Source organism: Notothenia rossii (assembly GCF_949606895.1).
Source record: "Notothenia rossii genome assembly, chromosome: 2".
NCBI lineage: Eukaryota > Metazoa > Chordata > Actinopteri > Perciformes > Nototheniidae > Notothenia > Notothenia rossii.
In genome coordinates this window covers 66,736,106-66,749,329 of record NC_136904.1, presented here as the reverse complement: position 1 = coordinate 66,749,329, position 13,224 = coordinate 66,736,106, and the positions used below count along the sequence as shown (strand labels likewise).

Here is a 13,224-nt window from a genome sequence, read left to right as displayed (position 1 = left end):
ATAGCCAAAGCTGCTAGTTCGGAAAAAGTAGAAGTTGTGGTGAATGCTAAAGCAACACTGAAGCAATCATTTTAAGTCAGAGAAGCAAGATTTGCAGCTCTATATTGGGAAAAAATAATCTTTAAAAAGCACTGATTGGTTACGAAATGATCCCAGGGAAGTTCTGCTGACAGGCACCACTGCTATTTTAAAAGCAGAACAATATTTTTGCAGTAGCCTAGCTTTGGCTAATGCATTTGTTACACATTTAATTAAGGAAACTAAATTTTGCCTAGAAATAATTTCAAATGTTCTTCTATTTTTCTATGAAAGATATTGATATTAATAAACATATTCTATGTTATATTACAGGCAATTATTAAAAAATAAATATAGCCTTGCCACCCCAGCTGCGACCCCAGTTGGCAGCTTTGTTTTGAAATAAAAGTTGTGGCTCATCGGACATTGCTGAGAGAAAATCCCTAATGTTCGAGTGCAAGTGAATGCAGCACAAGACGCACGCCTTGTAACCCCTCCCCCGGCCCTAGCGCGAGCGAGGAAATGTGATTAGCGGCGATTTCATTTGAACGGGACGGCGCATTCGGACCCAAGTAGACGGAAGGAATGAGGTATTTACGGTCTACAATGACAGATCAAAACACACTAAAGCTTTAGATCTTAATAAGTTTGCGAGGCTTTTTGCTGAACAACATGGTAATCGCCGCATTCAGCTGTTATAGGCATGCCAACTTGATGCTCTGCTCACGGATGACTCGATGAGCATAAACAACTGTTAAGATGATGACCTTACGTGTGTAAATATATATTTTTCTTTGTGGGGGTCTGCCCCCAAAAAACTGTTTTAAGTCCTGAGAAAGTCAAATAAGACGATGTGTAAAACTCATAAACTGTATATATAAATGGATGTAGGGTCCGTGACGTCACCCATAGGATTCTGCAGAGTCGCCGAGAAGCCATTAGTAGGCGGAGTCGGCCACTAACGGCTCGACTGTGACGTCAGAGTTCAACTCCCGCCTTCTCCAGCCTGCTCCAAATTAGGGCAAAGAGGCGGAGCCGAGGCGGGACCTGCTGCCACCAAGCGGGAAACTCTGGGGAACAGCCGGGACGCCAATACGGAAGTGCAACACACTGCAGTTCATACATGGGCCGCTAGGGACTGACTGCAGAAAGGAGCAATTTCCATAGACCCCCATTGTTAAAATGCCCAACTTTACAGCAGAAAAAAACATGTTTCTACCCATGGATGCAATAAATATTATTCTCGATATAGTTAGATTCCAGCTTCATGATTATGAATCTGTGAGTGAATTGTTTTCTAACACGACCCTTTTATTTATATTAGGTCTTAAAGTTTTTTGCATAAATTAGGGCGTGGTCACTTTGATGGACATGTACATGCCTCACTGTCAGCTAACAGCAACTTGTCCACTCTGCTAGGCTACAACCATAGAGGCTACAACGTTAGTTAGTCATAGTACTGTACTTGACCCTTTAGCTTTAGCCGTGTTCGTGGTGATTGTGCCTTTTAGGGAATATTGTTACAAATACCAGACAATTAAGATGTAGTGCTGTGCGCTTGAATGTACTAACAAAACTTCCAAGAAGTCTAAAATGATAATATTATACATGTTAATCCCGTTCGCAGGTGTTTGGTAGCTTAGCTTGTGACTTATTAGCCAGCTAAGGACGTAACTAACCCTTTATACATACATATACATTTTAGTTTATGATTCAGCCTTGGGTAAGACTTTTATAGTCTGGCTATGACGCCCATAATGCTAAACGGGAGCAAATGTTAATAGGGGACCCAATTATCACAGTGGCGGCCGCCGGAGCTAACGGAGCCGCAGGGGGCTAGCTCCAGCCGGCGTCCTGGAGCTAGCCCACTGCGGCTCCGTTAGTTCCGGGCGATGGAGTCTGTCGTTATAACTGGAGATCAAGGAATGCAGTGAAACGCAGACTTGGTTCGCCTGCTGTAGTATTAGCTAAATAAATTATGTTGAACAAGGCTTATTAAGCTGAACATCGCCACAATTGTTCTGCTATGTATCGGTACTTTGTTTATATAGGGGAACTACACTTTTAGCAGTAACTTGGTATGCATGTATTTCATGTTAGCTTAGCTTCTTAGCCTGAGCTAGCTCTGTTTACTTCCAGTTCGGAGGCAGCAGGTCCCGCCTCGGCTCCGCCTCTTTGCCCTTATTTGGAGCAGGCTGGAGAAGGCGGGAGTTGAACTCTGACGTCACTGTCGAGCCGTTAGTGACTGACTCCGCCTACTAAGGGCTTCTCGGCAACTCTGCAGAATCCTATGGGTGACATCACGGACACTACGTCCATTTATATATACAGTCAGTAGCTGTGTCCTAATTCAGCGGCCGCATCCTCCTGAGGATGCATTCGGAGCCCGCATACGTCACTTCCGCCGAACGAAGGCTGTCCCAATTTAAAAAAAAGACAGGACTCCTCCGAATGCGGCCCGCAAATGCAGCCTTCTTTCCCCAGATTTAGATATATCTGATGTACACTCCGCGGTCTACCATATCCCAGGATGCAACGGGTGACGGTGACGAATGAGTTTTTAAAAAAAAATAAGGTTTGTAACGTCCCATCAACGGCTACAACGGTTTCAGCTGGATTCGTTTTTAAATGTACTCACCCAAATAGTAAACGACATGAAAGAAAAGTAAACCTATTTAATTTGTGTATTTAAATATACGGGCAATTGGAGATGTTTTCTTTATATTACATACATAAAATAATATGAAGTAAAATATTTCTAGACCCTGTTTGGTTTTCATATTGTTGGGATTCATTATAAAGCTAATTTATTTATTTAACTGCTTTTGTTATACAAATCTTACTGCAACAATTTTGTTTTGATAGGGAGCAAGGAGCAGATTGCGCAATTTATCCAGATGCGCGGGGAGAATGAAGCCCTCTTCACGGGGGCCTGTTGCGACCTCGGGAAAATAATTTAAACATAACACCAAAATAAGTACAGCTAGATCTGACTCCATATGGAACAGTTTTGAAAACAGTTTGAAAACAGTTTGAAAATATGTTGCCTAGTGTCAGATATTATTACCGGCACTTGTGACTGCAGCTGGTTGCTAGGTGACGGGGGCGGCAAAATGTAGGGGTAACTGCCGGTGACGTACAAGGACATGCTCCGTAGACCGTCTCATTTCGCAGTCCGCGAGGTCCCAATTCAGAGGCTGGGTCCTCAGGAGGACGGTTATGGCTAGAAAGGATCCGTCTAATGTAAATATGACGTCACGTTCTCGTTCTAACTCTCGTTGTAATCGGAGCGGCTCGGCTGTAATCGAAAAGGGTCGGGGTGGGCGGGACGCGGGAAAATCGCGGGAAGATCGAGAAGAGGCGTCGTTCTATTTCGTATATGGCTTCGCCCTCTAAGGCTATCGCTATTGGGTAATCCCCCTGCGCCCCCGCGCAGCACTGAAACACTTATAGTCCACGCCCACCCGCAAGGTGGGCCCCACCCTCGGGCCTCCTTCCGGTATAAATAGGAAGGTGGCCCGGCAATCTGCTCCCTCTTTTTTTCAGCAAACCAGCACAGTTACTGAAGCACAGCAATTGAGAATCATCATGAGCAACAACTGCGTCCGTGGTTGCCCCTCAGTATGCAAATCCTGCCGGGGGTCAGAGCACGCGTACGCGGCTCTAAACCAGCAGGTAGCATGCACTGCGCTCGTCTCCCCTCGGGCGACAGGAAGCGGAGAGCGGACACTCTTGCTGCTGTGGCCGAGGAGGACGATTGGCCCGTCCAGGCTTACGAGCCCGCGGACGGGGCCTCGTGTCCCTGGGGCAGAGTGCCGGGCAGGAGTCCGAAGCAACTCCTGCCCCGCCTCCCTCCACGGTTCACCGTTCGGTTCTCCCCTCCCTCCTCTCCCCCGGACGGGGGAGACAGAGTCGGAGCAGGGTGCCAGCTTGGCGGCCGAACATGCTTTCCCCCTCTCCGTCACCACAGCGCGGCGGCGTCTGTTATGGAGACGGCCAGAAAAGTGCTACTGGACGCTCCAATCAGCCCGGACGGGCTGTTCGGACCCCAGTTCATGAAGACGGCCACGGAACAGGTGGACGGCATTCGCCAGCATGTACAGCTGCCTCCAGTCGGCTGAGCTGCCACAGCGGCACCAACGCCCGCAGCAGCCGCGATGTCCACAGGAGGCCGCAAGCGGAGAGACGCCCACAGCAACCGCCCCGGCGGCTGCAGGGGCTCCGTCCCACGTCTCCGCTCCCCCGACACCCCAGAGACAGGGTCTCCCGGCGGCGAGTCAAATGGGAGTGAGGCTCCCCCGCTCCTGGTCGGCTCCGCGAGAGCCTCCGAGGAAGCGGAGCCGGTAATTAAGCCGGCTGCCACTAATCTGTTGATTAAGTAGGCAGCAGGGCTCCCTGCAGAAGCCTGCTGGTTTTAACCTATCGGTTAATAAACCTGCAGAGCTCGCGGCATTCCTCTGTCCGAGATACGCCTCCTACACACGGTCATAACCCATGAGCGCCGGTATAACGCCTCATGTGGACAGCACTGCACACACCTCCACTCATCCCCTGAGCGTGTACACGCCTCATGATGACAGCCGGAGTAAAACGCAGCGTGTGGAGGTTTCCTCGCAGCCCTTTCGCCTCACGGGCAGCGGCGGCGAGGGCAATGCCCCGCCTCCCTCCACGGTTCACCGTTCGGTTCTCCCCTCCCTCCTCTCCCCCGGGCAGGGGAGACAGAGTCGGAGCAGGGTGCCAGCTTGGCGGCAGAACATGCTTTCCCCCTCTCCGTCACCACAGCGCGGCGGCGTCTGTTACGGAGACGGCCAGAAAAGTGCTACTGGACACTCCAATCAGCCCGGACGGGCTGTTCGGACCCCAGTTCATGAAGACGGCCGCGGAACAGGTGGACGGCATTCGCCAGCATGTACAGCTGGCTCCAGTCGGCTGAGCTGCCACAGCGGCACCAACGCCCGCAGCAGTCGCGGCGTCCACGCCGGCCACAGGAGGCCGCAAGCGGAGAGACGCCCACAGCAACCGCCCCGGCGGCTGCAGGGGCTCCGTCCCACGTCTCCGCTCCCCCGCCACCCCAGAGACAGGGTCTCCCGGCGGCGAGTCAAAGGGGAGTGAAGCTCCCCCGCTCCTGGTCTGCTCCGCGAGAGCCTCCGAGGAAGCGGAGCCGGTAATTAAGCCGGCTGCCACTAATCTGTTGATTAGACAGCAGGGCTCCCTGCAGAAGCCTGCTGGTTTTAACCTAGCGGTTAATAAACCTGCAGAGCTCGCGGCATTCCCCTGTCCGAGATACGCCTCCTACATAGGGTTAATAACCCATGAGCGCCGGTATAACGCCTCATGGGGACAGCACTGCACACACCTCCACTCATCCCCTGAGCCTGTACACACCTCATGATGACAGCCGGAGTGAAACGCAGCGTCTGGAGGTTTCCTCGCAGCCCTTTCGCCTCACGGGCAGCGGCGGCGAGGGCAATGGCGTGGCTCGTCACCATGACGACCATTACAGCACATCACAGAGAAGCCAGAACGGGGGAATGAGCAGTGTTCCAGGCTGAGTGCCCCCAGCGGAAGCGCCCGCAGCGCCACGGCGCCAGGGTTCGCTGCAGAAGCCGGCCCGTTTTAACCTCGGTTAATAACCTGCAGAGCTCGCGGCATTCCTCTGTCCGAAATACGCCTCGTACACACGGCCTTAATAAACCCATGAGCGCCGTTATAACGCCTCATGTGGGCAGCACTGCACACACCTCCATCCATCCCCTGAGCGTGTACGCGCCTCATGATGAGAGTCGGAGTGAAACGCAGCGTGTGGAGGCTTCCTCGCAGCCCTTTCGCCTCACAGTGGCGGCGAGGGCAATGGCATCACAGAGAAGCCAGAACGGGGGAATGAGCAGTATTCCAGGCTGAGTGCCCCCAGCGGCAGCGCCCGCACTGCCACGGCGCCAGGTCTCGCTGCAAGAAGCCTGCTGGTTTTAACCTATCGGTTAATAACCTGCAGAGCTCGCTAATTAAGCCGGCTGCCACTAATCTGTTGATTAAGTAGACAGCAGGGCTCGCTGCAGAAGCCTGCCGGTTTTAACCTCGGTTAATAACCTGCAGAGCTCGCGGCATTCCTCTGTCCGAGATACGCCTCCTGTGGACAGCACTGCACACACCTCCATTCATCCCCTGAGCGTGTACACGCCTCATGATGAGAGCCGGAGTGAAACGCAGCGTGTGGAGACTCCCTGGCGTGGCTCGTTGCCATGACGACCACAGAACATCTCGAGCATGTGCGCCCGCTTAGAGTGTTTCTCAGAGTGGCAGCGCGTGTGTCTGATGGACAGATGGATGAGCAGGCTGATCAGCAGAGGATACGTCCTGCAGTTCGCCTCTCCCCCACCCCCACAGTTCAATGGGATACAGGAAACACTCCTGTCCTCCCAGAAGCTATGTCTTGCGCTCCAATCCGAGCTGCTGGAACTCCTGTTGAAAGAGGATATTTCCAGGGTTCCTCAAAGGGAGGAAAATCAGGGGTTTTCACTCCCGTTATTTTTCTAATCCCGAAAAAGACTGGGGGAATGAGACATCCTCGATCTGTCAGTATTCCACATGCTGACGATCAAACAGGTGCTGGAATGTTTTCACCAGGACGACTGGTTCACTTCCACCTGAAAAATGCATACTTCCACGTACCCATCATCCCGAAACACAGGAAATTCCTGCGTTTTCCATTCAGGGAATATCAGACCAGACAATCGTCTGCCGTTCGGATATTTCCTGGCTCCTCGCATTTGTGTAGAGAAGGCTGGAGCCACTACACAGAGGAGGGATGAGAGTGTGGTTTTCCTCTGGACGACCTGCTATTTGCTGGCTCGCCCCAGGGAGGAAGTCGCTTTACAGACGGTACATCTCGTATCGCATCTGTCAAAGCCTGGGTTTCATAATAAATTGGAAGAAGAGCTGTCCTCTTCCCTCTCAGACAATTGTTTATCTGGGAGTGGAGTTAAACTCAGCCAGCATGAGAGCGCGACTCTCGCGGCAGCGAGGGGAAGAACTGACAGCTCTCCTCCGGCGTGTCACAACCCACACAGCCCTCTCCGTGACGCAGCTGCTCGGCGTTGGCGTCAGCTGGTCACGTGATGATCCCCCTGAGTCTCTTCCAACAGGGGGACACTCCAGAGGTGGTTCATTCGCTGCAGAAGCCTGCTGTTTTAACTTATTGGTTTATAAACTGCAGAACTCGCGGCATTCCTCTGTCCCAGATATGCCTCCTACACACGGTCATAATAACCACGAGCACCGTTATAACACCTCGTGTGGACAGCATGCACACACCTCTCATCCCCTGGGCGTGTACGCGCCTCATGAGGAGAGACGGAGTGAAAGGCAGCGTGTGGAAACTCCCTCGCAGCCCTTTTGCCTCACGGGCAGTTGCGGCGATGGCCTGGCTCGTCACCATGAAGACCATTACGGCACTTCGCAGAGAAGCCTCTCCCCCCAGCAGTTCCATGGGATACAAGAAACACTCCTGTCATCCCAGGAACAGTGTCTTGCGCGGTTTTTACCCCCGCTATTTTTCTAAATCTCCTCTGTCCGGTGCGTGCGCTGTCCTGCTATGTAGCGCGCACGGCGGCCTGGCGCCGTTCTCAGCGCCTGTTCGTGCACTATAGAGAGAGCTCGATCGGGCAACCTCTGTCTGCACAACGGCTGTCACACTGGCTGTGTGAGGCTGTGTCACAGGCATATGTCTCCTCTGGGGTGGAGCCCCCGGAGAACATCAAGGCGCACTCCACCAGAGGAATTTCCTCCTCCACGGCTTTGCACGGAGGAATGTCAGTGGAAGATATTTGCACGGCTGCATCTTGGTCTTCCCCCTGTTCATTTATTCATTTTTATTTGAGGGATGTCTCCCATTCCTCTCTGACACACCCTGTACTGGGTGTCCTGTCAGGGTGAGTGACGTCAGGGAGCCAGCTGTACGCCTCTCTCCTGCCTTTTGGCACGCGGAGAGCGGCCCATTTCCCCTCCTTATAGGCGGGATGTTCCTTTTTCCTCTAACACACTTTGTACGGAGTGCCTGGTCAGAGTGAGTGACGTCAGGGATCCAGCTGTGCGCTCTCCTGCCTGTCTGCACGCAGAGAGCTGCTGTTCCCCCACTACGATCGCAGGACGAGGTGGGACTTTCGTCTCTACTTTATCACAGCGGCCGGTATGTATTGTTCCCAGCCTTCACCCCGTCGGGAAGATAGGCATGTTTTGCTATGTTCCAGGTACGGTGATGAGCCATTACGCATGGCACATAAGGCAGGGGGGTGTTATTGAGCAGGTATGTCTGTGCTTCTAGTGCCGGGCGGACCCAGTGGGGCGCAGACTACATCATGCTTCGCCCTTAACCCAATAGCGATAGCCTTAGAGGGCGAAGCCATATACGAAATAGAACTGAGGTTACCTACTGTAACCCCAGCTTCTATGAGTAAATGGCGCAGCCCTCTAAGTGCGGGGCCCCACTGGCTCTACGAATAGCTGAAGAAAAGTTATGTTGTATGGGAGCAGATTGCCGGGCCACCTTCCTATTTATACCGGAAGGAGGCCCGAGGGTGGTGCCCACCTTGCGGGTGGGCGTGGACTACAAGCAGTGGTCAAGTTGTAAAAAAAAACCAGGGGGGATGGTGGATCTGCATGCCCCCCCCCCCCCCCCCGGAGATTAAAAACAAAAACTAACCTGCAATTCAGGGTAGTTGAGTAGACTGGATATATGTTTGGTGCTGACTGCCTTAAGGGCCCTTAATTTGATCTGATGACAGCGCATTTGGTGGGAGACCAACGTTGTACCCTTTTGATTAGTGTTTAAGCACAAAGATAATTATTATATTCTATTACTGTAAAACAACTTGCATGCTATGGATATATTATGTGTCAGATACTCCTGTCATTGATCTTGACCAAGGCACCTCAGAATTAGAGTTGGTCCCATGGCTACCACTGCTCCTACATAGTTAGGGTAAATGCAGAGGACACATTTTCCCACTGGGTGCAAGTGCAACTTCAACTTCAACTTCACACTCACAATACCTATAAATCTACTGGGAATTCATCCATTAAATGTTGAAACAAAACCTCACAAAACATTGAACATGAATCCTCTCTAGTCAAGTCCATTTTAATTCAAGTGCAAGAACATGGATTAAACAAATATACTATTTACAAAATCTGAAAATAATACATATATTCTGAAAATAATACATATATATATATAACATATATTATGATATACAAATAGAAATAAACAGTTTTATTCAATGGCTACCAACCCAATTCTCCCCTATACTGTAGTATCTCATAGGATCTTCCAAAGAGTTTCATAATCATGTTTTTTAATGACAACTTTCCGGGCTCTTGCTCTCAGATCATTAGCCAAGCTATGACTTTGAAGCCAAGACTTGACATAAACTTCTGGTTTGAACATTTGTAGTGGAGGGCCAACACACTTGATGAAAAGCAAGGCTGACATACTTTTTACCTCTAGCGTGCTTCTAGTTGTGGTTAAAATGTTCATCTGACTGAACCCACGCTCACACTCAGCTGTGGAGATGACCAGTGTGTTCACTGCTTGAAGGAGGGGTTTTAGCTCTTCTGGTGCTTGTGGTGTCATTTCATCAACAGTTTTGAGTTTCACCATATCAACATATTCCCTCATTCCTCTCTGAATTTGTCTGCCATCATCAAGCTTGAAAAAGGAGCAGAGTTCCTGTATTTCCTTTTCGGCATAACGAACACCACACACATCTGGCCAGTTTGATGGCTGCAGCACTTTGACATTGTCAAGAAAGCTCTGGTACTCTTCTTTGCTTCTCTGTTTTCCAGGCAGTGATCCCATTCTTGTCTCAATTGAAGAAAATGAAAAAAATGAAAAAAATGTTGGTGGTTTATTTCTCTGCTGTGTCTTAAATTATTTGTTAGTGGCACCCCTTTGAATAGCTTCAAACCGATTGCAGTCTGAGCCACTTCTGCCGCTGGTCCAGGCTGCTCTGCCATGGACTTCAACATACGGACCTGCCGACTGAGTATTGCTACAGCCTTGGGGAGCGTCATGTTTCTGTCTTGAAGAGAGAGAGAGAATTCAGACAACTCTTCTAAAGCATCATACATGATTCCAAGATTGTGCACAAAGGTGACATTAGAAAGGCGATCTATTAAACCACTGAACATGCATTTCTCTGTTGAACTTCTTTTAGGATCAACTGAGGCATTGGAAAAGTGCTTGTGGATTGCAGGGTACTGCTGCCATACAGCTTTAATGGTCCTGTAACTGGATGCCACCCATCTAGTGCTGAGAATTCTCCCTATGTTCAGACACTGTAAAGCAAGTTCCTCACAACATTCAGTGAGCTCACGGCGGTTTTTGGCCGATGCATGATAGAGACTGTACACTTTGTCAAAGAAAAACTGGAAGTCATTCATCCCTACAGTTTCTTCAACAGCATCTCCAACACTCAGCTCAAGACGGTGGTTCATGCAGTGCCACACCATCACGTTTGGAAACTTTTCTACGATTTTGGTTGCAACACCTGCTTTACCTCAAAGCATTACAGAAGCTCCATCTGATGCAAAGCAAACAAAGCGTTCACTCAGAATAGCTTCAGAGAAGCCATGATGTGACAGATTTTTCATTAGAGCTTGATAGATTTCACCTGCATTGGTAGCAGAAAGCTCAACTAGATCCAAGAAGAATGTTAGGGGCTCTTCACTCATCCCTAAGCTCGCTCTAATATAAATGATCAATACTGATTTTTCTACTGTCAGTTGTAGCTTCATCTATCATAACAGAAAGTTTTGTTCCACTTTGAAGGACCTTTCCAACTACTCTCTTTCGCATTTCATTTGCTATGTGTTGGCTGATTGTTGCACAGGAATAGTCTGAATGTAAAGTTCTTCCCATGTCTAGTCCATTCAAGACTTGCAGATCAATATCGGACGGTAGATCTGTGAAAGGCCTTCCAGATTTCACAATCTTGTAAACTGTACGAAATACCCTATCAGTAGTTAAGAAGTGATCCCTTTGCATTTCAGAAGTCAATGTTTCCAATGTCTTTTCTTTTGCTTTTTCCATGGTTTTCTCAGCTGCTTGGTGATAGTCTGACATTTTATGCTTGTGTATTTTCTTACGAAGAGACTGCAGCTGTGCTGCTCGGTTTGTACCATAGGCTGTAACCTTAACGTTGGACCACTCCTGAGCAATATGCAACTGGCTGCTCCCACCTGTACTTGGCCCAACCACTTTCATTTTCTGGCAGGTTAGGCAGCCAAGTTTTTTGCTTTGACATATTAGCCATGGATAATACTTTTTTTCTCTCCCTGAACTTGGTAGATGTCCAGCATTCAGGGATATCTTGCTCATTATCTCCCTGGTTATTTTGGTCAGAATCATCGACACTATCTCGCCCTGCTTCTGCCTCCTCCTCTCTTCTTTTTTCTACCACAAAAACATAAAATCTGTTAAAACCCCCCCTTGGTAGGATTAGCTACATTTCCCCCTCTTCGAAAAAGAAAAGTGTCTATTTAGAAATATCAAACCTGTTCCTTCTCCAGCTCTAGTCTCCTCTGCTCTCCTTCCTGCTTCCTCGCCATGATTATCCTCTATATGAAGAAAACAACGGCATTATGGTTTTGTAAGAATGAGCAGACAGTGAAGTAGGCCTACTGTCAAGTTGTGTTTTTTTTTCATATAAAATAAGAGCGATGACATTCAACCACCAGAAGCCGCTATCACACGATTCGGAGGCATGCATCACATTTAAAGCTTTTTAAGTAATACATTTTGGTCGCTCACAGTGACTAAAGGTGCAATTTTCACACTTAATTTATATTATATGATCTCACTAAAATGAATGGAAAGCTTATCAAACAAAGTGCTTAAATCACTAGTGGATACATGATCATCAAATTGATACACAAAATCAGCCTAAAGATCCTCCAGGAACCTTAATTCAAATGGGTTCTTTCGGAACCAGTTTTCATACTGAAGAATCCCAAACTTGGACTATCTACCATCCTTAATTGAACTTCACCGGCTGTTTCAGGAACCGTCAACGACACCTGTTCTTCTCTGTGTTCTTCTGCCCCTGTCGTCTCTGCTTGTACACTAGCTTGCTCTGCCTCATCCTAAATTACATTTAATTTTTTCCCCCGACTGAACATGTCTAGGCTAGTTAAGTGTGTTACTTATGCGGTCGCCTAAGCAGTAAAGAGCTGTGGGAAACCCTGCGAGATATTCCATGTGAAAAAGAAATCAAATCTGACATTAACTTTGTGAATATAAGAAAGGTCTAACCTGACGTTGGTTACTATAGCAGCTAGTACTAGCTGCCTGGCGTTAGGCTAGTTAACAAGAAAAAAAACGTAAACTCCCAAACTATAACTCTGTTGTTATCGCCTCTGTCCAGAGATTACACATTTGGTGACATATCAAAAGTATTCTTGACTTACCTTCAGTGGTACTTTTTGTCCTCTTAAAGCCGAAGTAGTCCCTCAGGTCAAGCTGTCCTTGTCGCTTACTGGCCATGATGCTTGCACAGGCTGCGCTGCTATCGTTGACGCTGACTGACTTGACATCAATTTCGTGATCGTGATATGTGCACGAGCCCCTCGTCAACAGTATTTTAGCGGCTAAAATAATGTGGACGAGGGGCACGTGACGTGCACATATAAAATGTAGAATGTTGAAAATTAAACATTGGCAATATTTCCACATTAATTGATCAAATAACAGGGGATGGGAAGGGGGGATGGCCGTTTCATAAGGGGGATGGTTTTGACCATTTTAATACCTAAGGGGGATGCCATCCCCCCCCATCCCCCCTCAACTCGACTACTGACTACAAGTGTTTCAGTGCTGCGCGGGGGCGCAGGAGGATTACCCAATAGCGATAGCCTTAGAGGGCTGCGCCATTTACTCATAGAAGCTGGGGTTACAGTAGGTAACCTCAGTTCTAACTCTCGTTGTAATCAGAGCAGTGGTAACCACTCAAAGTCCTCAAGAGATAGGAAACGACAGCAGTGTGGGACCTTATTGCGCGAAATTACTGAGCACACATACCACCTACAGGATGAGACGTTCATGTGTACAGTGATATCAAGACTAAATGATCTTTTGGAGGACGTAAAGCAACACACCCCACATGACAGTAGTCTTCCTCTCACTTTCACGCCCCCCAAACACAAAAGGCAGAA

The 13,224-nt window shown here is 48.9% G+C and overlaps 1 long non-coding RNA gene across 1 annotated transcript; it reads right to left on the bottom strand.

Moving 5' to 3' along the window:
* Positions 1–10,826: 10,826 nt before the first annotated feature.
* On the bottom strand, positions 10,827–12,857 carry LOC307030508. Its single transcript, XR_013805674.1, has 3 exons — positions 12,481–12,857; positions 11,569–11,631; positions 10,827–11,467 (listed from the first exon to the last, which is right to left on the bottom strand). It is a non-coding gene; the product is annotated as an uncharacterized lncRNA (long non-coding RNA).
* Between the last annotated feature and the right edge of the window lie 367 nt (positions 12,858–13,224).